The following is a 25,516-nucleotide window of genomic DNA, read 5'->3' as shown; positions in this document are numbered from 1 at the left end:
AGTCTCCTCTCTTCCAAGCTGAAGAGTCCTAGCCTCTTTAATCTCTCCTCACATGGGACCCGTTCCAAATCCCTAATAATTTTAGTTGCCCTTTTCTGAACCTTTTCTAGTGCCAGTATATCTTTTTTGAGATGAGACGACCACATCTGTATGCAGTATTCGAGATGTGGGCGTACCATCAATTTATATTAGGGCAATAATATATTCTCAGTCTTAGGCCTGGTCTACACTAGGACTTTAATTTCGATTTCAGCGTTAATAACTACTAACCCAACCGCCCACACCACACAAGCCATTTAATTCTACTGAGGGGCTCTTTAGTTCTTCGAATTTACCCACCCCAGGTGGCAGAGTGCTAAATTAAATTCGCACTGGCTCGGGTGGGCGGTGCTTGGATGGGTGCTACACTGGCTTGCTCTCCGAGCTATCCCACAGTGCACCACTTCTGTTGGCGACAGGGCAGAGCGAGGAGCTTTTCTCTGGCCACCCACCCACACCCAAATGAGCGAATTTCATTTTTTTTTTTTCCTGTCTGGCGTTTCTCTGAATCTGGTTGCATGGTTGGCGAGCTCGCGCGCGCAGCCAGCAGCACGATGCAGAGAGCAGAGGCAAGCAGAGGAGCAATCCCAGAATCCCAGAATAGAGTCCCCCCAGAGCATGTGTGAGGATCAAGTCCTGATCGCTGTGTGGGTGAGGCTGGCTGGCCTCTCGGAGCGCCCAACAACAAGGAAAGGAGCGTTCGAAGAGAAAAGAAAGCCAGCAAGGAAAGACAGATGGAGCAGCCGGTGATGCAGTGCGTGAGAGTGAAGAGGAAGGTAAAAGAAGAGTCAGTATCAAAAGTCACAGCTCAGACCAGCCCCCCACCCCTCTCCCCCAGGCACTGCATGCCATCTGAGGTGGGTCTGCCACCACTCCCAGTGCCCCACCAGTGACTGTGTGACTGAGGAGTGACGAGGAGTGGACCAGTTCTTCTCCCCTGTTCCCCCTGAAGATGAGGAAGGGTGGGCGAGGGGCAAGATGGGGAAATTGCGGGCCCACCGCGGGCCCCCCTTTCCCCACTCCCACATCCACCTCTCACCCTCATCTCCCACCCCCACCCCGCAACCCAGAACCTCCCAGGGGAGGAATCAGGGAGTGCCGACAGGGCGAATAAATAAGTATTTTTATAACATTTTTATATAAAAATTAAAAAAAAATTATAAAAATTATTAAAAAAAACAAAATTAAAATATTAAATTATATGATTATATATATAACACATTATATAGATAAGAAATTAAGAAATTTTACAAATTAAAAAATTAAATATTTTAAAAATAAAAAATATATTATATAATAAAATATATTATACAATATAAATAGAAAAAAAAAGGTCCTAGGGATAGAATCTAATAAAAAAGTCATGTCATTCCTACCTCTAAGCCTCCCTCCGATTCGGTCTGGCAGAAGAGGTTCGGGTTTCGAGGAACGAAGCTGACTGAAGGTTGGCCGCTCCAATCCGAACATAGGAATGCCACAGACCATCACCATATGCATTGGAACCATCGCCTCTACTAGTGTGCCCATGTGTCTCCGCGTCTGTTCTGGGCTCGCGAGAACGCCTCAGTCTTTGGAAATTGAGTGAAACGCCATCATCTAAGTCAGCAATACTATTGTTAATAGTTGTTAATTAGGTTTAATTAGTTAGTGTTTTGGTTTACAATTAGTTGCCAATAACAGAGCATAACAATGAGACTCGCAGAGAACAAGCATTAGCAGGCGCTGGCTAACGAGGCTATCCTTTCTGCTTGGCTTGGGGCTTTGCCTTTGAGCTTTGCACAAGAGCTTATCAACCAGTAAGCATGCTGCAAGCTTTACTGTAAGGTAAGTATGTACTTAACAGAGGATGCAGCTATCTGCGCTGAGGAGCTTACCATCTTTGCAGCAGTGGCATGCCTCCAATGTCTTAATCCAATGCAATGGAGAGCCTATGGAGAGATTCCCTTCTGCTCTTTGCTGAGGTCTCCTGACTTCTGAACTTGTCTTCTGACTATACTTGTATGTTTTCTGTGATGTCACCTACTTGTTCACCTTCTCATCACCTGTTTTTCACAATCCACCACACGCCTCCTTCCCTTCCCGCTCCTGCAGAGGCCCCCCGACGGAGCTGGCCAGATGTAGACGCAGAAAAAAGACAGAGATTAGGCGCGGAGGAGAGACAGAGGCACAGTCAAGAGAGAGAGAGTGGCAGCAGCGAGCAGCAGGGCGGCAGGGGAGCGGGCAGGCAGAGGGAACATTGGCAGGACGCAGAGCAGGCGACAGGTGGCCAAACAGGAGGGGAGAGGCGAAGGCAGCAGCTGCTTGTTCTGAATGGAGCAAACGGAGATCAGAGCCCGGAGAGAGCCCCCTGCCAGGCATGCCTGCAACCCAGCAGACGCCAGTCAGGTCTGCAAACCCAAAGAAGACAACGCCCCTCACCCTGTCCTGTCCCTGCGTCCCCTCACGCGAACCCCGGCGCACCGTGAACTGTCGGTCCTGCACAGCACAACAACTGACTTTAGTGTTAGCAGTTTACAGCATTTTTCTTTACAAACTCCAAGTGTCTCAACCAGAGTGTATTACCCCACTTATCACTGTATTAAGAAAATCTGTTGTTACTGACTGTTTCCGTCACTTCTGTTTTTCTGGTTCGTTTCTCTGTTCACTGCATGTCTGAGGTCACTGTCTTGTTCAGGGCCATGGGGTCAGTCTTGGCTGCACACACAACTGCAGCACAGCTACAGACTGCAGCAGTCTGTGTTGTGGCAGGCACAAGTGTCAGTCCCTGTGGTGTGTTGTGCAGGGGATGTGTGCCCTGACATCCCTTCACGTAAGGCAGGGTATGCTTCATGGGGGTGGTGGTCCTGCACCACCCCTTCACATGCATTTGGACCGACCAACGATCCTCCTCCATCCTCAGACACTCACCCACCCCCCCCTTCCCCCTCCCCCACATCCCTCCCCTTCCCCCACCCCCTCCCCCCAAAACCACCCCCCCCTTCCAACCCCTCCACCCATCATTGCACACCTTCTTACCCCACACAGAACCTTCCCACACCTGCACGAGCAAACATGTTTCAGAAAAACATGAATGCAAAGAATGCAAAAACTATGTTTATTTATTAAAACAAAACATGTCCTTAGAAACGAAATTTATAAAAGAAGGAAAAGTGTTTATAATTATGATCAAACTCTTACTCTCTGTCAGCAGTTTATGATCAGGCTCTCCCTGGCTCTGCTTTCAAAGCTCCCTGATGCTCTCACTCTGCGCCTTCCCAGCTCACTCCGCTTTCTCGGCAGCATCCTAGATCATAAACAGCAGCCAGGCGATTCCCCTCAACCTCCAAAGCCTCCTCGCCAAGCCTCTCAGCTCAGCCTTGAAGAGCAGCAAGCAACAGCACAACATTGTGGAGCAAGTCTGATGATGTCCCATCCGAGTCCGGTCAGCTTCCATCCCATCTCCATCGAAAGTTTCCACCACTCACCACCCAGCACTGCACTTCCTTCCGCCACGGTTGAATCTCCGTTTTCCAGTGTCAAGGCATCTGCATTTGGCCAGTAGGGGAGCAGGGCATTAGTTGTCATCCCGGGCCCCGAGGGCATCTGTAGGGCCCCGGTGATCGTTGTCCGGGAAGAAAGGGTCCGTGCACTGTGGCCTTGCCTACTGCCGACTAAAGTTCCTGCCAACCTGAAACTGGGCCTGGCCCTGGGGCCAGACTTGGTAAACACCAGAACACCCCCATGTTGGTAAACCTTTGCCCGCCACCCACCACAGCACCTGGGTAAATGTCCCCATTGGTCCGGGTAGCCTGGCTGGCTGGTGAGGTGGGCTGGTGCCCTTATGAGTCCCAGAGTCCTTGGCCCATCACATTCCCATCTATGATGGCCTGCATATCCTGGACATTCCCGACATTCACTACCTTAGAGCAGTCACTACCTTTGAGATTTGCCGCTCAGCGTCGACGCACACAGCCCGGATCATGTGCATGCCTACGCGCAGCGGCAAGCACCAGCTGGTAGGGCTACCGCTGGCGACGCAGACTGCAGCAGGCTATGGCCACTGGGCTCTGCACAGTCAGGGCTGCTCGCATCCCTTGGGTCCTGGGGCAGGGAGGGCGAGGACAGCAAGTCCTGTTGTTTCCTGTGTGCCCTGAGCAGCCCTGGCCACAGCAGCCATCTCCTCCACCTGCAGCAAGCAGCACATACGGTCACCCAGTCTGTGCTTGTTTCCTGCAGAGAATCCCCACCCCCCCACACCCCTCCAGACCACATGCACTTGACCCAGACCCTCACTGCCCGGCCAGCCCACTCTGCCCTCTGCCCCCATGACTGTGGCACTCTCGCCACCGCCCGCTGCCTCTCTGTGCGCGCACATTGTCACCTGGAGAGGGTGCGCGGAGGGAGTTGACCAGCTGCATAATAAGCGAAGATGATGGCGATGGCGGCACCGGGCGCGAGGCTGTGGCGCTCCACGCTGTAACCGACAGGGGAGCGCGGCGCGATGAGAGCTTCAGCGGAGGCGCTGGAACAGAGGAGGGGGGGCGGAGTTCTTGTTCCCCAAGCTCTTTTGGGCGACTGATGGCGACAGAAATATCCCATCACTGGTCACAGGCAATTTGGAGTGCGGAGATGTGAGGAACACACAATTCAAACTTCAAAGTCGTCGAAATACCCGTGTAATGTAGACTAAATTGTTGTGTATTTAGTAAGATGGACACACAAATTCATTAAAAGTACGAATCCACAAATTACAAATTAAGAGTAAGTGAATTAGTACCTTATTCGCTATCCCCTTTTTAATGATTCCATAGTGTCAGGATCCTATAAATACCTTGTAAGGAAGAGGCTTTTAGCTCTTTTAGTCTTAGCGCTTTCTTTTCTTAGTTCTCCTATATCTTTTTCTCTACCTGTCATTCTATCTTCTATCATGCTATCAGCTCAGCTTGTGCAGTATAGTGTAACTTATCAACATTCCTAACTATTGGGGAAGCCAGCACCATCGTGTTATCAGGCATATCCAAAGTAAGGCTGGTCCTTCACCTCCTATTATCTAGTCCTCAAGAAAGGGTGTGAGTATGTTAAGTTAAGGTACTTACAATAGGAATGTTACTACCAGGAGTTTTGGAATTCTTTTACTGTTTTGCAGTTATAAGTTTCATAGCATTTATTATTCTTTTGTTAATCTCAATAAAGTTTTTATCAATTTGGTATTGTCCTCCATGTAAGTGTTTTTGCCAAGCACCCTGAGAGTCCTCTCCCGATATAGAACTCTCTGAGTTCTCAGACCGTGTAGTCTGAATTGGACAAGAACCTATAAATCTTCTGGTCGGATGTAATCAGTGGTGAGCCATAACAACTAACCCATAAAATTCAGGTAAAAAAAATGTAAACATTAAAAAAGTTAATGATAATTGGGAATTGTTTAAGAATGTTGAGTTAGATAAAAACAATCAAACAAAAAAATCCCCACCCTATTCTGCGATTGTGAAAGCAAGTAAATATTAGAAAGATAAACCTATCAATGAAAAAAAATCTATAGCCTGTAGAGTTAAGGATACTCAGAAGGAATTTTTTAAATACCAATATATCAGAAGCAAAAAAAATTCCAGCAGTAGAATAGGTTCAATACTAGATAAGGATGCTAAAGTTATCAGTATAGATGCAGAAAAGGCAGCAGTATGCAATAAATGATTTTGTTCTATATTAGGAAAGAAGGATGTTGTGCTTATATTTTACAGTGATCATGAAATACTTTCTATTCAGTCAGTAACTATGGAGGATGTTAAACAGTGACTATTAAACCAAACATTTTAAAATTTGCAAAACAAGAACTTGCACCTAAGAGTATTAAAATAATTGTCTGAGACAGTCTCTGAACAATTAATATTGAGAGTTTGTTTGTTTGTTTGTTTGTTTACAAATCTTGGGACACTGCTCATATTTAAAGGGGTAAATGGCTAAACCTAGGAAAATATTGGGTATCTAGCCTGACATTGATCTTGGGCAAAATCATAGAAAGGTTGATATGGGACCTAACCTGTAAAGAATTAAAAGATGGTAGCATAATTAATGCCCAGCAACATGGTTTTATGAAAAATAGGTCTTGTCAGACTTGCTATCCTTTCTTTGTATATTTATCTTTCTGGAAGGATTTGACTTAGTTCTGTGTGACATTCTGATTTTTTTTAAAGCACTATACAATATCAGTGTAGCCCATATTAAATGGATTAAAACTTGATATCTGATAATCTCAAAGTAATTTTAAATGAGGAATCTTCCACTGGTAGTGGTGATGGTTTTAGTGGGATCTCACTAAAAGCATCTATTCTTGGCACAATGCTACCAAATATCTTATTGGTGATCTGCAGGGAAATATAAAATTATTGCTGATAAAACTTGCAGATGACACACAACTGGTGGAGTGGTAAATGATGACACAGACAGGTGAGTTCATAGAATAATAGAATATCAGGGTTGGAAGGGTCCTCAGGAGGTCGTCTAGGGTTATACAGACCAATCTGGTTTGATTGGGAATGTGGGCTTATTTCCACAAGCAACGAGTGAAGCTAAACTGGTGTTTGGAAGTCAGCTCCTGAGAAGCTCCAGACATGCGTAGCTTGTTCAGTGAAACATGGTTTATGTTCTTCACAGTTGTGATTTTTATTGCTTGGTATTAAAAATTTAATTAACTTTGAAAAGTAAGAGTGTAACCCATGAACCTGGCTTTGTGTCTTCCAAAGGTAACAGTGGCTAAAAGGTCTCAGTCTACTGAATAGTCTTTCCTAGCCATGAAATTGCTGAATTCCTGTGTAGATATCAACACTCTTTCTCTCAAGATCTTTCTTAAAGGGGAAGTTCACGTGTTTGCGACTTATGTGAATTTTAGGATCTCTCACCCTCACAAATTTAGAGCTGGGCACTTGCATATTTAAATGTAGTCTAGATGTGATATTATACATTACAAAAAACACCTGCTGGACCTGTTGTCTACTGGAGTTTCAGGATGCTGACTGAACAGCACAGTCAGCATCCTGAAACTTGCATCCGAAGAAGTGGGTATTCACCCACGAAAGCTCATGCTGCAAAACGTCTGTTAGTCTATAAGGTGCCACAGGATTCTTTGCTGCTTGAACAACACCGAGTACATTAAGTTAATTGATTGCAGCAATAGATGAAACTCCCTAAAGTGAGGCTGGCCCAAGTGCACATAAGGTAGGTGGAGTGGGCCATATCCAAAGCCATTTCTCCAATGGTGCCAAGGGGACATAAAGCTGCTCTAAGGAGGCCACTGAGGATTCTCACAGCATGAGGAACCCACAACTCAATGTCATCTTTCCTCCCGGCACTGGGCTGCTGGGAGCACACTGCACTCATAAGATTCATGCTAGCAAAACAACCCCTCAGGGTCATTACAAGCTGGCACAACCTAAAGCAGTGCTGTTCAGCACACCTGAGGATGCAGCTCGTTGTGTTTATTTTCCTCCCCTGCCACTGTCTTTTTCTTGTTCAGAACATGACTCCAAACAGTGTTCCAGTTGATTTTTTTTTATTTCTTTTAATACATGCAGTTCAAATGTAGGGCAAGCGAGTTCATCTGCTCCCAATGAGGACAAACTGAGAATCATAGCAAAGGGAATTGTGTCTATCTAAGCATCTTCATTTTATTGGGTAGCAGAGTCCACTTGATTGGCACTCTAATAAACAGCATGCCTGTTTAATTTGGACAATTTCTAGAGAGAAAATCCAGACCAATGCATTCCAGTGACTCCAAACTAGATGAAGGCACCATTTAAGAGAAATGACTTGTGTTGTCTGTGAGCTCATTCAGAGCAGTTTACAGAAGCGATATGGTGCCTGCCAGCATACATTTTCCACCTGAAGCTCTTTATTCACTTTGGGCTTCTTTTCTGCTGCTGAGCATAGAGGTCTCATACCTTTATTGTATATGTTTAATAAAATGGGGAATGGGCTAAAACATTTTATGCAAAAGGTGGGACAAGTTACATGTCAGATATAAGCTAGTAAGAAAAACGCACACATGCCAAGGTATGGATTTATTTACAGACATTTCCATGGAGCTCATCAACATAGTACTTTGCAAACATGAATGAATGCATTCTCAGTATCTCCTGTGAAGAAAGTGAATATCCCTATTTTACAGGTGGAGAAACTGAGGCAGAATGCTTTTGCCACAGTTTTCCTGTGTAACTTTGAACAAGATGGGAATGCAACTTAGTGCTCAATTCCCAGCCCATTCCTTAATCACAGAACCACTTCTGTGAATTGCACTGGTTTGGGATTTTTGCATTTTGCAGTTGTGCAAGAGTCTAACTCCACCTGGGGTTTGGATGAGGTGTTTGTAGTTAGTTCAAAAAAAGAATAACTGATTTCAATGAGACTACTCAAATTCTTAACCACATGTTTAAGTGTTTTGCTGTATCAGGGTGTTTTTCAATAAACCACAAGAAAATTTCCGGTTGCTTGTGGTGCAAGATTGTAGGAAGTGACTTAAATGATTTTGCAGGTATGACCTTGCTCTTGCTCTGAAAGGGTTCTCTTCCCCTCTGAATTTTATTGACTCAGTTAACACTGACTTATATCTTGTTTTTGTGAACCTGAATATGTTATCCTGCCATTCTAAAGTGCTTCTTGAAGGAGCTGGTTTACTGATGTCATTAGTGGTTGTGGTCTTGGCTGTGGTCTTTTTTTTTTCTTTATGCACAGGAGAAATTCACTTGTACAAACTTCCCTATGTGACCCTGCTGGTGTTTTAGGATATTTTTCTGCCCATTCGGGTCCCAATTCAGCAAAACGCATACGTGTTTAAGTCCCATTGACTTCAGTGGGACTTAATCACATGTTTAAGTGCTTTGGTGAATCAGGGCTTAAGTCATTGGCTTGTCTGCTGAGAATCCCAAGAAAGGGGCTGGTTAATGCTCTGTTACAGACCATATCCAGTGAGCAAAACAAAGGGAAAGACCATATTGGAAACATCTGAGGTTCAGTCCTGCAAACACTTAGTTGCTGGAGGCCAATGATACTATGGACTTTAATCACTTTTTTATATTTCAGATAAATAAAGAAGAGGGAGACTACAAACAATTGCTTACACCTGAAAATACACACAATAAAGGTGTAAAAATATTTGCAGCTGGGGGATCATGTTAACCATTATTGACTTGTGATTGTTCTGCAATAAAAGAATGAATATAGTAATTTACTATTTAACACTTTACCTAAATGTATACTCATGCATCCTGTTAGACAATGAATAAATATATAAATTGCAAACTACTTTAAGTGTACCCATTTCACTGCCTTCAGACATGGCTAAATGTGGCTTGCATATCGCTGCCTACATAGCCAAAAATTTTTTAAATAAGTCCTTGTCTAGGAGGCACTTGTCACTAACTTTTAATCTGAAGGTTTCTTAAATCTGCAGAAACGAGCAGTTTGGAAATTGATTTGGATGAACCAGCTCTGATAGTATAGGTAAGAAATATTTATTTATTAGTTCAGGCATTTTGCCATCCTTGGCAATTTCATTTCCTATTCAATCTTGCAGTATTCCAGTTGCCTGCTTCACCAGTTCAACCACTATTGAAGCATTCAGAGAACTGTGGGGGTGGTAGTTATTGGTATTTCAGATTGTATCCTTTTAAACTTTTTTCTCCTAATAGTCATTCCAATGTTCTGTACTACTGTTTGAGAACTACAGCAAATGTGTGTGTTATCATTTCTCCCCTTTCCATGATTATCTATAATCACAGGTTACATTTTCATTTAAGATAATCATATAAAATAACTTGTTTCAAACAGTATATTTCTGATCCACTTCTATCATCCGGAGAATTATAGCATTTTTAGTTAGAAAAGTGTGCGCATAAGTACTTACTTACACTATATATACCATGTAATATATCTGTATACAGTATTTGCTATTTTTAATGACACGTTGTCATTTATATTTAAATTGTAGAATTTCAGTTACTCGTGATATTCAACAAAACTTTAATTTATAAATGTTTAAGTTCACATACTGTGGTGGGCAAGTATTAATCCTATTTTATAAGTAAGGGAGTTGAGGCACTATGAGATTGGGGGAAAGAAAAAACTGGAATGCTTACATCCATAGTTAAGTATCCAAATAAGCAGTATACATTTTTTTTCTGAGCTGTTGTGCACTCATGCCAACTCAAAAGTCAAATTGCTTATCCAGGTGCCTAAATATGGATTGGTACCAAACTTGAATTACTCAACTTTGAAAAAGGGACAATAAATTGTCCAATATCATAGAATTCTGTAGCACAGCCAGGAATAGAATTCATACCTGACTCCCAACCCTGTATTCTTAACTACAAGACAAGTCTTTCTATATTGATATTAAAGCATTATTTTAAAAACAAATCTCAGGACTGCCAAACACATTCAATCAGCTGAACACATACATCCAGTTACAGGGATACAGAAGAAATTTCACACTCCATATTATATCTCTGCAGACCAGCCATCCACAATAGAGTGCATTGCTTAAATCATTTAAACTGTATACTATTGTACTTTAAATGCTCTTTAACTTGCAATAAGGGATTTGTCTGATTTCTATTTTTAGATTACAATGTAGTAGGGATTATTAGTTACATCAGTAAAGAGATACTTTGTTAGGAAAGCATACTGCCAAGTCAGTCACTTTATCAGAAATTTATATCCGTGTCCTTCTAGTGTTTCCTTACCTACCCTGGAGACCCATACCCCAGGAAGAGCAGATTAAGTGGGTGATAGGCAGATTATTTTAGGAGCACTCAAAGCCTAAACTTTTGGGTAACATAGGTATAGAATAAAACTCCCACAACATCTCATCAATTCTTTTTTGCTTTTAATAGCCTGAAGCACATTGGATAGCGTGAACTCATTACTAACTTTTATTGATTTATTTTCTTCAGGGAGATAACTCTAACAGCTAGTGTTTGCATATTTCTTTTGATAATATTGTGGGAATGTAGACTACAGCTCTGACTAACATGGGGATCAGATTTCATCCAGAGTTCTTTTTGAATGACCTTACATCAAAAAAAAAATTGGAGCAATGTTGCATATTTTATGAAAAATTCTTTAAAAGAAACTTATTTTATTTTACCAGCCTTTTTAAGTAATTTGGTATCTGCTTTTGTAGCTAACAGTGCATAAGATAATTATGTTAATAGTCCAAGTAAGTTTTCACTTATACCTGTGGATCAAATCCAGCTTGATTCTACTCTAACTCCAAGGGACAAAGTCCAGGAGCTGCATGTTTCAGTAATGCAAACATCTCCTCCTTTGAAGATTTTTCTCTCATAACTAGGAGGCTCTAACTAGGTCGTTGGCCTGATTAGAATGATTGTACGATGAATCGTATCTCCTCAGCAGCCTCCACTAGTAGTGCTGTTATAGAACAGAGATTAAATTTACTATCATCCAGAAGAACCCCAGAGGTATGTTTCTTCCCCCAGCCATTGATAACTATACCTTTTTGTTTTGTTTTGTGCTCTCTCCAGCAACCGTTGGATACATCTCTGGAGAGTCTCCTTTTGAATGAGATGGAATTGGGTACCATGCTAATTGTAACTTATGCTTTTCTTATTATTCATATGGAAGCTGCTTTCTGTCAAATAAGTGACCGATGCCCTAGGGGAATGTCCTTCTCTACAGCGTTTTTTCCTGTTGAGTAGTGTAATTACATCTGTCTTCATTATCAGGTTTAATGAGTTCCATGTATAGCTTCAAAATGATGCCCTAGAATTCATCATCACCTTTTAAATCTCTGTATGCGGTCTGTTGAAGCCTACCATTATTTCACAAGAGTTTGATATACTTTAATTTGTATAACTTTTTTTTTAAAAAGTAGTCTCTATTGAAAGTACTCTGTAATATTTCTTGGTTCTTCATTTTAATTAGCTACTCTACTCTGTGAAGGCCTGCTTTTCCCCATTCTTAAAAAAATATGGGATCATTATCTCCTAGGGGGAAGATTGTATAGTATCCAGTTCCTCTTAGAGGAAAAGGGGCAGGGGTGGCTCTCATTTTGTCCCAGATTTTTAAACTAAAGGAAAGTGCTAGAAGAGAGAATCCTTTTGAGCAGTTGTCAGATGTTTTGGTAAGAATTATTGAACCTAAGGGGTAGTGAGTTTCCTGAACCACCTTTATTTATAGTAACTGCTGGTACCATTCAGATTGGAGAGCCTGTAGTTGTGCTGGCCAATAATAGTGCCTAACATCTGGCCCTGCTGCTAGCTTCTCCAGGGTGGGAGGGGAAAGCAAAGTAAGTCAACATCTGTCTACACTATGAAATTAGGTTGATTTTATAGAAGTCGATCTTTAGAAAGTGATTTTATACAGTTGATTGTGTCCCAACTAAGTGCATTAAGTCGGTGGAGTGTGTCCTCAATACCATGGCTAGCATCGACTCACGGAGCAGTGCACTGTGGGTAGCTATCCCACAGTCCCCGCAGTCTCCGCTGCCCATTGGAATTCTGAGTTAAGCTCCCAGTGCCTGGTGGGGCAAAACATTGTCACTGGTGGTTTTGGGTACATGTCATCAGTCTCCCCTCCCTCCCTCCCTTTCTCCCTCCCTCCATGAAAGCAATGGCAGACAATCATTTTGTGCCTTTTTTCCTGGGTTACCTGTGCAGACGCCATAGCAAGCATTTCAAATAGTGTTGCAGGTATGTGATTTCCAGTGGCTGCAAAACTTTTGCATGCGTAAGGCCACTTTCCTGGAACTTTGTGAGTTGCTTTCCCCCATCCTGAAGTGCAGGAATACGAAGATGAGAGCTGCCCTGACAGTTGAGAAGCAAGTGGCGATAGACCTGTGGAAGCTTGCAATGCCTGACTGCTACCCGTCAGTTGGGAATCAATTTGGACAGGGGCGGCCCTAGCCATTTTGCCGCCCCAAGCACGGCGGCATGCCGTGGGGGGTGCTCTGCCGGTTGCCAGTCCCGCGGCTCCAGTGGACCTCCCACAGACGTGCCTGCGGATGCTCCACCGGAGCCGCGGGACCAGCGGACCCTCCGCAGGCACATCTGCGGGAGGTCCACCGGAGCTGCCTGCCACCCTCCCGGCAACTGGCAGAGCACCCCCCGCGGCATGCCGCCCCAAGCACACACTTGGCGTGCTGGGGCCTGGAGCCGCCCCTGAATTTGGAGTAGCCAAATCTACTGTGGGAGCTGCTGTGATCCAAGTAGCCAAGTCAATCACTAACCTTCTGCTAGCAAGAGTAGTGACTCTGCAGAGTGCAGGTCATAGTGGATGGCTTTGCTGCAATGGGGTTCCCTAACTGTGGTGGGGCGATAGATGGAACGCGTACCCCTATCTTGGCACTGGACCACCTTCCCAATCAGTATGTAAACCGCAAGGGGTACTTAACAATGGTGCTGCAAGCACTGGTGTATTACAAGGGATGTTTCACCAACATCAGCGTGGGATGGCTGGGAAAGATGCATGACGCTTGCATCTTTAGGAACTCCGGGCTGTTTGAACAGCTGCAAGAAAAGACTTCCTTCCCAGACCAGAAAATTACTGTTGGGGATGTTGAAATGCCAATAGTTATCCTTGGAGACCCAGCCTACCACTTGCTCCCATGAAGTCATACACAGGCAGGCTGGACAGCAGTAAGGAGCAGTTCAACTATAGGCTGAGCAAGTGGAGAATGGTGGTAGAATGTGCCTTTGGACATTTAAAAGCTCACTGGCGCTGTTTGCTGACTAGGTTAGACCTCAGCGCAACCAACATTCCCATTGTTATTGCTGCTTGCTGTGTGCTCCATAATATCTGTGAGAGTAAGGGAGAGACATTTATGGTGGGGTGGGAGGTTGAGGCGAATCTCCTGGCAGATGATTTTGAGCAGCCAGACACCAGGGCAATTAGAAGAGCACAGCAGGGCGCGCTGCGCATCAGAGAGGCTTTGAAAACCAGTTTCATGACTGGCCAGGCTATGGTGTGACAGTTGTATGTGTTTCTCCTTAATGCAAATCTGCCCCCTGTGTCGATTTTAATTCCCTGTAAGCCAACCACCATCTCCCCTTCAATCACAACTGGCAAAGGAAATAAAGTCACTATTGTTTCGAAACCATGCATTATTAATTTAAAAAAAAAAGTGAGATAACTGACAACGTAGCCTGTGTGGGGTGGGGGAGGAAGGAGGGACAAGTCCACATTACTTATTGTAGCCACACTACAAATCAAAACTGTAGCCTTCAGTTGCCTCCTTTGTCTTTTGGTAGGCTTGCCTGAGCTCCTTAACTTTCACGTGGCACTGCTGTGTCCCTGTTGTAGTCTTTCTCCACCATGCCCTGTGCAATTTTGGCATATATATTAGCATTTCTTCTTTTTGATCAGAGTTCGGCCTGCACAGATCCTTCTCCCCATACAGCAATCAGATCCAGTATCTCCTGTTCGGTCCATGCTGGAGCTTGTTTGCGATTCTGGGAGTGCTTGGTCACCTGTGCTGCTGAGCTCACCACACTGACCAAACAGGAAATGAAATTCAAAATTTCCTGGGACTTTTCCTGTGTACCTGGCTAGTGCATCGGAGTTAAAAGTGCTGTCCAGAGTGGTGACATTGGAGCACTCTAGGATAGCTCCTGGAGGCCAATACCATCGAATTGCGTCTGCACTACTCCAAATGCGACCCAGCAAGGTTGATTTTAGCACTACTCTCCTCGCCGGGGAGGACTACAGCAGCTGATTTTAAAAGCCCTTTAGGTCGATGGAACGGGGTTGGTTGTGTAGATGCATTGCTTATAAAATCGACCTAATGCGGCTAAATTCGACCTAACCACGTAGTGTACCAGGGCCATGTGCCATCTGGACTACTAACAGCTCTGGTTTGATTACTTTGTGTGGTAGGAATTTGTCTGTCTTCTTCTTTCCCAAACTGCAGCTTGATGTTGCTGTGTAAATGGCCTTACTGACTGCAGTTCCAAAGTAGCTCAAAATATATATAGTACAATAAGCCATGAAAAGGCACTTTTGCTTTGCAGAGTTGAACAAGTAACTAATACACATTTGGCATTTAGCATTGTATTATAATCCAGTGCCCACCATTTTCTGATGAAAGCAGCTATTAGATATGGGAAGTAATAAATGGAACTCTAAACTGACTGACTCAATTTTTATATATTGATTGTGAGACATACGAAAAGGGCAGGAACCTTTCCACAGCACGCTTTAATTCAAATCTAGGTTCAGCTGGGAGGATGAGAGTGGAGATGCATTGTTGGTAGGGTGGCAAACCAGCACATGGCTTTTTAGACCAGCACAGATATTTCCTCTGTTATCTGAGAACATCTTGTCTTGTTTCCTTTCTGTTAATTTTGTTTCCTTCTGTGAGCAGCAAATAACTCATATCTATCCTCCTCCTGCAAGTGGCCTTCTGGAAGATGATTGCATTGCCCCATCTTGCAAAGGAACAAACTGTTTTATGTTTCTTGTACCATGAACACTACATGCCATCTTCATCCCATTTCTTCGCCAATCTTATTACTGATTTACAAGCATCCTTCTGCACAGCTATCAGTCAGAGGAAATGATGGAATTGAGGACTTATTTGTTAAGACCCTGCTAAACAACTGGGTGTAGCTTGCATGTGTCTAATAGATTGTATACTATACCACTTTTGTGTATTCTACTGTTGGTTCAGTGGGAGTGGGGAAGAGAAAAAAAGCTAATGTCAGAAATATTTGCCACCTGTTTTTTTTAATTGGACAAGTGTAGCCTCTTTCTGCTTACAGAATAGCCAGAAGATGATTCTTAAATTTGTTGTTCAAAGCTGTACTTTTGCACTTAAAAAAAAAAAAAAAAGCCTGGGAATTGATTGTGAACAGCTCACTGAGCATTCTGTATTCAAACTGTTGACCATTTCTAAATGGTGATAAGTCCTATGGTATTGCACACTCATCCAATAAGAAAAACAGGCATTTCTAGTGGATGCAAACTAAAGATTTGTTTTAAATAACACTTGCATGGGTATCTTGGAAGTTTGCTTTCATGAATGCTATAGGGATACGGCTGAGGCCAAAACATACTGGTGCTCCATAGTGAATCATTTAAAATGCTCACATAAACTGAAAAAGCATGATACGGTATGAAATGGACACGGGTTATGGAATTGCAGCCCCAAAACCATGTTTAAAGCAAAACCAACATTTGTGTCTGCGGACTATTGCTACAGCCATAGACATGATGATATAGTAATGAATGTGCAGAGTGCTGAAATGGCTGTCTGATTTACTGAAAGGGTAAGAAGGAGAAAAAAAATCCTGGAAATGTGAAAAATCTTCTACTCCTCATCCTCTGAGGGTGGAAGGAGAAAATTCTTTTTTCCCTTTTTGTCAACCTCTGAGGGTGATAATGTTTGAAAAAAACTGGTTATATTGTAGCAATGAATGACATTGAAAGATGTATGTTATATTGAAAACTACGCCCTCATTCTCAAATAAAAGCAATGGCAATTTGAGAAAGAAGCTAAAAGTGCATTGCAAGGTGGTAAAGCAGTTCAGCACCAAAACAATTGGCCACCCAGGTCCCTGTTTCCCGGCAGATATTTCCTCCTTTAGTCAAAGACAAACAGATGATAGACATAAAAGTATAACACCAAAATAGCAAGCTCAGTTTTCTTATGCTGATCCCAGGCAGTTATCTGTACTAGACTTATATATAGTGTAGTAATATGCAATATTCCCATTGTGGAATCTGGAAGTAGAATGTAGAACAAAATTACAAATAACACAGATCATGTGATGCACATAATTACAGTGCAGGTGGCATAAAATCTGTTGGAGTCGTGAAATAACTAAACCTTGTAAAATGAGAATGTAAGCATAAATCAAGTATAAGTAGTAGTGATAAACAGTCCCTACTTCATAGGATTTTAATGAGATAAACATCTTCTATTTAAAGTCATTCAAACATTAAGGACAAATACATTTAGTCCCACAGGAAAAGAGGCAAAAGGGGTCTAATGGACACAGAACTAATTAAAGCAGAAAGAAATACAACAGACTTAAATCTCTCATTATAAAATTTCAAATGATATTAACATTAAGAACTGGATTTTGCCTGTTGGACTATATTAAAAACTGTATGCTTGGCAGTTCTGGAAATGATCATCAAAAGAGCAACAGATGAGCCTGCTACATCCATCTGTTGTGCTTTTGTGGATTCTGAGTCAGATGGTGAGCACAGTCATTTTGAGCTTCTTTTCTTGGAGCACCACATGGCCTGGTACACATTACTGAGAGGGAATACTTGTTCAGTGTCTTGGAACGTCTTCTGCTTTTGACAATAGTATCTCAAATGTGCTGTTTCATCTTGACTGCAAAGGAAGAAGACAAAGGTGCAGTGTGGTCGAGTGGATGGGGCAATGTGCTGGGATTGAACGAGACCTGGTGAGACCATAGGCGAGTTGCTTCCTTTTTCTGTACCTCAGTTTCCCTTCCCCACCTCTTGTTTTTCCCCAATGTAATCGCCGAGCTACATTAAAAACACTAAGGTTGTAAAGTCAAGAACTCAAAAAATAGGCAATGTGAGAATTAAGGTTGCCTAAGTAATCTGAATGTATTCCTTTGTGCATGTGCATTATGACCATCTTTAAATACATGTCACATACTTCTTTTTTTATTTTCTCTCTTCCCCCCAACCCCGACCCCTGCCTCATTAAATGATCAGGATGGATGGTGCTCACTGAATGGGTAGCTATTCAATATTTTCATCCTCTTCATTCAATGTATAGTGACATTTATTATTTACTGTACACCTTCTAAACCCTTTACTGAATGCAGAATTATTAATTTCCTCCTGGGCTTTTCTATGCTGCTTTCACTGTAGTGTCTTCGTTTTTTACAAACAGTAATGAATTTGTTTTCACCACACACCTGTGCCGATAGGTGGTGGTATTATTTCCATTCTACAGATCAGGAAACGAGGCAGCCAAATTAAAGCCAAAATTGTTGCCAACTAATTTTGGGTGTCTGTCTTGAAAAACATAGGGACACTTTATAGGTTCAAAGTACAGCTCCCATTGACTTCAGTTGCAGGTAGGAGCACTGCTACTTCTAGACCCTTATTTTTGGTGTTTCAGGTTGAGTACTCAGAAATGTGTTAGTGGCAACTTGCAAAAAAATTGGTTTAAGTGATCTGCTCAGCATCACAGAAGAACTTTGTGGGAGAAGCAGATATAGAAAGTGAAGCAGATATAGAAACCCCATTCAACTTTTTTTCTTCTCCTGTAATCCCTTGCCTACTATCTCTTTGAACTTCTGCAATAAATGAGATAGGCTTCCTACAGACAACAGACTTCTTGACTTTACAACCCTGATTTATCCCCAGAGTGGGTCCATTCTGTGCACTGAAAGAGGCTAGGATTCTGTGGGAAATATAGCACGTGATCATCTAATTTTAAAGACTGTAGCATAATGTATACACATGAGGGCTGAATTAAGATTGCACAGACAACTTTAATTCTTGCACTTTAACTTTTGAGTGTTTGACTTTGCAACCTAAAGATTCTTTCACTGTCATATTTTTCAATTTAATTTAACAAATTTTTAAATGCAAACTGAAATAACCAGAAATTCCATCAGGTGGAACCATATTGGCCCCCACATGGGGGTCATCAGGAGGGTTGGGACCTTCAGATTCATGGTGCAGACCTCTAACACTTCAGCTAATGGAGTAACTGCTAGCAGTACTAGGCTGTTATTTTCTGTGGATCAACCACGAGAGAGGAAAGAGAAATACTTTTGCTAGTGGGATTCATAGCTATTTGCTAGACAGCAAGGATTGTTAAGACTCAGTTCGATTCAGGCGTGCTCTATTGGTTTTAGAGATGGTCCTTGTCTGAAAGACATTGCAATCTATTATTGCCATTCAATAGAGTGGAAAGCTGAAACAGAAAGGTTAAGTGATCTGCCCAAGATCATGTAGAAAAACTAGAAGCTAGTCCTGTGTCTTAACTACAAGATCAACCTTCTTACTGGTTCTGATTTTAGCAAATAAGTAGGAAGCTTTCAATGTACAGGGTAACCTTCTGATCAGTGGATCTTCCTTTAAAAAAAAAATCTGATTTGCACATTCTCTTTTCATGCATGTGATTGTACATACAAAACTACACATGTATATCTCGAGATTGATGTTGGCTGTAAAATTTAATCCAGTTTAGATGAAAACACATTTTCCCTCCAAATTATCAATCCATTTCTAATAATGTGTGGATCAAATTTTGACTTGAAGTAGGCAGACATAGTCTACACATACTGAATCTGAATTTGGCTGGTGAGTAGGAAGTACAAAGTAAAGGTATAGAAGATCTAGGAATGTTGTTTCTCAGAAAAGCATAAGGGGCAAAATATTTTCAAATATGAGAGCTGAAGTTGTACATTTGCATGTGCAAACACTAATTTTCCCAGTTACCCATTTTGTTTAAGGAAATGTGGATTCTGTGGGTATAAAAGACTTTGGCATCAGTGTTTTAAAATTTGGCCCAAACTGATTGATATGAAAATAGTATGCTTGGCCTTGTCAGTTTTATTAGTTATGCATATCTGTTTTTTAGATAGCAAAATGAGACAAAGCAATGGCTCATTAGTTAACTAAGCCATGCACATTCACTTGATGTTTTCTGTTTGATGCATATTATCCATGCTTTCCGTGCCGGTAACTTGAAATTTTTATTTGAAGTGATTTAGTGACTTAGATTTTTTTTTTAAACTAGTTGCCCTTCTTGCATATCTATAAATAACCATACCTGAAATATGAATTTTGTAATATAGGGATGGTAACTAAATTTAGAACCAATGGAGGAGTATCATTCTATTCCAGCATCTTTCACACTGTAGAATTCACTACTGAAGGCCAGAGAGAGATAATGTAGCTGCATTTTTAAAAAGGGCCTGATAATATTATGATTGACACCATTTGTAGTTATGCAAGATAAAATACATTTTTAAAAAATCACATGCGTGGGGATGAGCTGATAACCACAAGGGTGAGAGGAGCTGGCTGAAACTTAACCTAGACAAGCTGGTAGAGAGAAATCTCTGGAGTTATGTTACCCCTTGTAGCTGTTCACCCTGAAGTAGCAGCTCCTGGAGTGTCAGGTGTCCTCTATTTGTTTCCTTTCTGATATGGACCTCACTAATCACTTACATACTTGACCTCCACACTGTGGAATAACACTCAAACGTCAGCCACCCTAGAAAAGATTTATTAGTCATACATAGGTTTCTCCATCACGTTTCCCGCCATTTGTGTGTGGGGCAAACGATAAATGAGTTTATCCATGCAACAACCTTGGTGGTCCCATTTTACAGCTGGGGGAACTGAAGGCTAGAGACAAAAGATTTGGTTACTGTTACATAGGGGATGTAAGTGCTCTTGCTACAAACCTTCTAAGTTTCAGTCCAGTGCCTTAGCAACCATAGTCTTTTTCCTTCGTGCTACCCACTTACAGAGAAACAGAGCTGAGCTGATATATTCTAACAAATCATTTGACAAATTTAGCCTCTGTGCTCACGGACTATTCTCTGGCAGATGGTGATTGACTTAGATATATATTAATTATTCACTATCTATATATGTATCTATTTGTGAAGTGAGGTCTTTTTTTTTTTACATGCTGTATTGATCACTGACAGTTCTTGGTGATTGATAATTGGTGGAATAAGTCATTTTTTCTGTTCCTTGATAAAATGACTATGGAAGCACTACTGGCACGGGCGCTTATACGTGTGACTTTGAAACGTACTTTTCAGAGACATTTGTGCCAGTAAAACACAATTTTCAAAGGGAGCTTGAGAATTGTCACTGTATCAATATTCAAATTACTATTAAATGGACACTGTTCTGCACTATTGTCCCAACTTCACTGGCTAGTATTAATGTAGAACATAGTTCTTCTGTTTGCTTTCTCTTTGCTACATACTGCACTAGCTTCCAGTTTGCTTTTAGAAAGAACTTAAGTTGACTTTGAGCTATAAATCCCTGTAGGGCTTAGGTCCCAGATCCCTGAGAATCTGGCTCTTCATGCACCCTGATAGTTGAGATCAACTTGGGCAATTCTGCTGACTGACCCTAGATCAGATCCTCAGGAGACTGGAGGGTTGGGACCGTTTTATTTGAGTATGTCAGCTCTGAAACTTGTTACTCCTGTTTATTCTGAAAGACCCTACAGCAGGAGAAATTTATTGTTCAAAACTATGAAGCATGAAAAATGGAGGATTTAAAAATATTTTCAATGATTATGTTGCCCATTTTGGCCTGGGCATTGCTGTGATGTTGCTATTAGGAGGAAAAATTGATGATACAAATAAGGTATTTCTTTGGTGCAATCCCATTCATTTACAAAAACGAACACACAGGCAGGCCTGTTTTCCCTGAACACAGTAGGAACAAACAGGGGGCAGTTTCTTGGCTCGCAGTTCCAAGCCTGCCTCTTCAGCTAGCACTCTGCCCAAAAGCAGCTCTCTTGGCTTCCTCTCAGGGCCATGCTACCTGTGCTTCTCTACCTGTGTTCCATTTACCACATACACGGACACACACCACTGCAATCTGGTCAATGCCCCGCCCCTCTGTTTGCAATCAGTTCCCAGGGAAACCCTTATTGCTGAATCTGTTTAGCATAACAAAGAAAAGGTTAAGGGGTACCTTGAAAAACCACACCCCTGAGCACTGCAAGTTTCAGCGCTGGAAAGTGGCAGTGTAGACAGTGCACCAGTGTTGGGTGGTGTTTTTTTTTAACAGCGCTGGGAAAGTTCTCTCCCAGCGCTGGTACTGCGAATACGTAGCCATGTTGCTAGTGAAGACATACCCTTAGTCTATAAGTAACTACATGGGGAACAAGAATTTAGTAATGGTCTCTTCAGTCTAGCAGAGAAAGGTATAATATGAGCTAATGGCTGAAGTTGAAGCTGGACAAATTCAGACTGGAAATAAGGCGTACATTTTTAATGAATAATTAACCATTGGAACAATTCACCAAGGATTATGGTAGGTTCTCAATCACTGACAAATTTTTAAATCAAGACTGGATATCTGCTCTAGGAACTATTTTGGGGCAGTTCTGTGACCTGTTGTACAGGAAGTCAGACTAGATGATCACAATGGTCCCCTCTGGCCTTGGAATCTGGGAATTAGTTCTTGCTCAGGCCTTCCATGCGGCTAGCAGTTTGTGTTATGGCTTCTGTTGTCTCCATCTGTTTTACTACAAAAAAGGAGCTTTATTGCTTCTTCCATTTAGCCAGAAATGAAGGCTGACTAGCATGTCCATTAGCTTCAGTGAGGGTTGTGGTTGCCCATAGACCAGACGCACTTGCTGGAGCTCTCCATCATAACAATAAATAGAAAATTTAAAACTATTTGTTTTTCAGGTTTTGAGTTTGCCACTCTTGCATTTGTTTCCATGTTGTCATTGAAAGTGGTGGGAACAGAGGGAAGAAAAATATCCTTTTTGGAAAGGAAACGTGTCTCTTTCTCACACACTCGAGAAAACATACTTAACTTTTTTCAGCTGACTTCTGTGGGACATGTTTTTACTCAGATTTTCTTTCCTGAGCTGGATAACAGCATATATTCTGTGTAGACTAGAAGATTTACTGAATTGACAATGATCTATGTGTGATATGGATAAATATTTTTTTTGCCTTTGTGCATCCACTTAAAGGCACTCTACACAGCTAAATATAGAAACAAAATATTTTTTCAATTTACACTAGCACAAAGGCTTTCTATAATTAATGAAATCAATATGTGATGTTCAACGAACAGTTCAATTATCCTAAAGTCAGACTCCCAAAAAACACCTTTTCAGTGAAGTCACTATATTTTTTTCATCACTTCATTGTGTATGTGATGGTGGGTAGAAGGAAACCTTTTCTTCCTAATCTTTGTAACTGGAGTAATATATAAAGATTTGGAGTCTCATTCCAACTCTAGCTCATGCTTACCTGGTAAGCACTCACTTTCTTTGGGTAAGATATCCCCTGTTAGCCATAGTAAATAAAAATAGGCAGGATTGTTTATTGATGGCTATAGAGGTTTCTGTAAGTGCCAGGAATATCTCCTTTCTTGTTTAAAGGCTTAAAGTCAGACCAGGGGAAAAGAAGTATAAAGTCATCTTGCTTCCCCACACCTCTCATTGCTCAGTGCATACAACTGCAGTTCCTGTGCTATCCTGAGTGCAGGCACTGCTTTCCGCTAGCATCCCTATGGATGCAAACCACCTCAGAGGGGCCTGGCTGAGAGGTGGGAGAGCAATGCCCTTCTTGCGCTCCGGCCAGTGGAGATGGCAGGGTGCAGAGAAGAGCATGCTACATTGTTCTAGGAGCATATCTACACTGCAATCAGGGATGTGTACACCTGCTGCCATCACATCTCCCAAGTTAGCTTTGCTCTTGGTAACTCAAAGCTAGCTCCCGTAACAATAGCCATGTATCTGCAGCAGCACAGATGGCATCATACGCTAGCTTGAGTACATACCTGGGGCCACTGCTTCTCTGCTATTGTTACTCAAGTTACTTTGATCTAATTTGATCAAAGAAACTCAGGCACGTCTACACTGCAATAAGTCCCTGTCTCCTGTGGGGCTCATACTAAGGGGCTGTTTAATTGTAGTGTAGATGTTCATGCTGTAGCCTAGCCTCTGGGACCCTCCCACCTCACAGGGCTCTAGCTCATGCCCAAACATCTGCACCACAATTAAACAACCTTTTAATCTGAGCCTCGTGAACCCCAGTCAGTTGAAATGCTCCAGCCAAGGGTTTTTAATTGCAGTGTACATGTATTCTGTATGTCTACAATCTCACCTCCCGACGGCAGTGTATAATAGTGCTTGCATGTCTTGGGGAGGCTTGCTCTGCACGTTCCCCAATGAAAGACTGTCTTAAAGGGCATAATTGAGCCCTTAGAATGCCATGTTTCAGAATCCACTTCCTCAGCAATTTACACATAGGGTATGTCTACACTGGTTGTGATCTGCATCCTTGCTTTCACGCACATATCTGTGCATTGGTAAGCCCACCACCAAAGTCAACACTACCGAGCTGCACATGAGCCATGCCATATGTTACAGGGCTGGCTTTAGCAAGTGCGGGGCCCGATTCGAACAGTTTCAACGGAGCCCCAGCAGGGATGACTTAAAAAAAAAACAACACGTAAAAAAACACGTGGGGTTTGTACTCACCGGGCGGCGCTCCTAGTCTTCGGCAGCAGGTCCCTCACTCGCTCTGGGTCTTCGGCGGCACTGAAGGACCTGCCGCCAAAGTGCTGTCGAAGACCTGGAGTGAGTGAAGGACTCGCTGCCGAAGTGCCGCCGAAGACCCGGAGCGCTGCCGGGTGAGTAAAAATTTAAAAAGAGCCTCTAGCTAGGGAAGGGATTCTCAGCCACTTCCCCCCCGCCCCCCCGCCACTGGGCGTGGGGCCTGATTCGGGGGAATTGGTGGAATTGGCCTAAAGCTGGCCCTGCGCTGTGTAGCACTGTCCACGGTGATGTTGTAGCTGCACACTTCACATTTTGATTTATGGGTGCATATCCCATAGACCTGAGCATCCTCACCACCTGGAGTTGCTCTAGGAATTGGTCTGTGGTGTATTGTGGAAGAACCTGGTTGTCCTCAGATCCCTGTGTGGAAGTGCTTTCTGCCCACCACATGTAAATGCCATTTTTTCCCCTGAGGCATTTCTGGCTGTGCATGCTCCTAATTTCTGTCTGTTCCCCCCAGGGGTGAGCTGTAGAGCGGTTCCATCAGCTGGCTCTGCTTGTGGGTGAATTGCTATCTGCAGTGGAGCAGATATTCATCAAGATGCTGGATGGCATTTTGGGAGCACTTTCTGAGATGAAGAAGGCAGTGGGACTAGGAGAGGGGGTTCATTTGCAACAGACTGGACAGGCTTAGTGAATGCTGCAGTTGGTGCTTATTTTCCATGTGTAGACTGCCATTTCTGGTGCAGCACAACTAGCACAGTGTGGTGGGACCACACTGCCTTTCAGACATGGGATGACCAGCAATGGCTCCAGAACTCTTATGTGAGGAACCAGGCCTTTTTGGAGCACTGTGTGGAGCTTGCACTGACCTGCAGCACCAGAACACTTGATTGAGGGAGGACATTCCAACTGAGAAGCAGATTGCTCTGGAAGCTGGCTGCCCCCGACTGCTATACGTCCATGGCTAACCTGTTTGGTGTTGGAAATCTACTGTTGGGGCCATGGTGGTGATGCTTTGCCAGGCAATTGTGACTGTAACTTAACCATATGTGGTTGACATTAGAAATGTGCCTGACATAATAGCTGGCTTTCAGAGAATGGAGTCCCTCAACTGTGCCAAGATCATTGATGGCACACTTGTGCCCTTGATTTGCCCACCACAGGGAACAAGCAAATATGTAAACTGGAAAGGGTTCTGCTCTACCATTCTGCCATCCTAGATGGACCAGAGAGGTAGGTCTATGAACAACAACATGTGTAGTACTG

At 42.7% G+C, this 25,516-nt stretch overlaps 1 long non-coding RNA gene across 2 annotated transcripts in view; it reads left to right on the top strand.

Annotated features, from left to right (window-relative positions):
* Nucleotides 1–25,516, top strand: part of LOC120387190 — a 258,424-nt gene that overhangs the window by 186,592 nt on the left and 46,316 nt on the right. Inside the window, exon 4 of one of the 2 annotated variants that reach the window (XR_005590061.1) lies at nucleotides 9,461–9,510. The exons of the other annotated variant lie outside the window; for it this stretch is intronic. This is a non-coding gene — a long non-coding RNA (uncharacterized LOC120387190). The remainder of the gene's footprint in view (nucleotides 1–9,460; nucleotides 9,511–25,516) is intronic. 2 annotated transcript variants of the gene reach the window in all.

This window comes from Mauremys reevesii, linkage group 1 (genome assembly GCF_016161935.1).
Source record: "Mauremys reevesii isolate NIE-2019 linkage group 1, ASM1616193v1, whole genome shotgun sequence".
Classification (NCBI taxonomy): Eukaryota; Metazoa; Chordata; order Testudines; family Geoemydidae; genus Mauremys; species Mauremys reevesii.
Note: the sequence above shows the minus strand (reverse complement) of the source record. Positions and strands in the feature narration are given on the sequence as shown.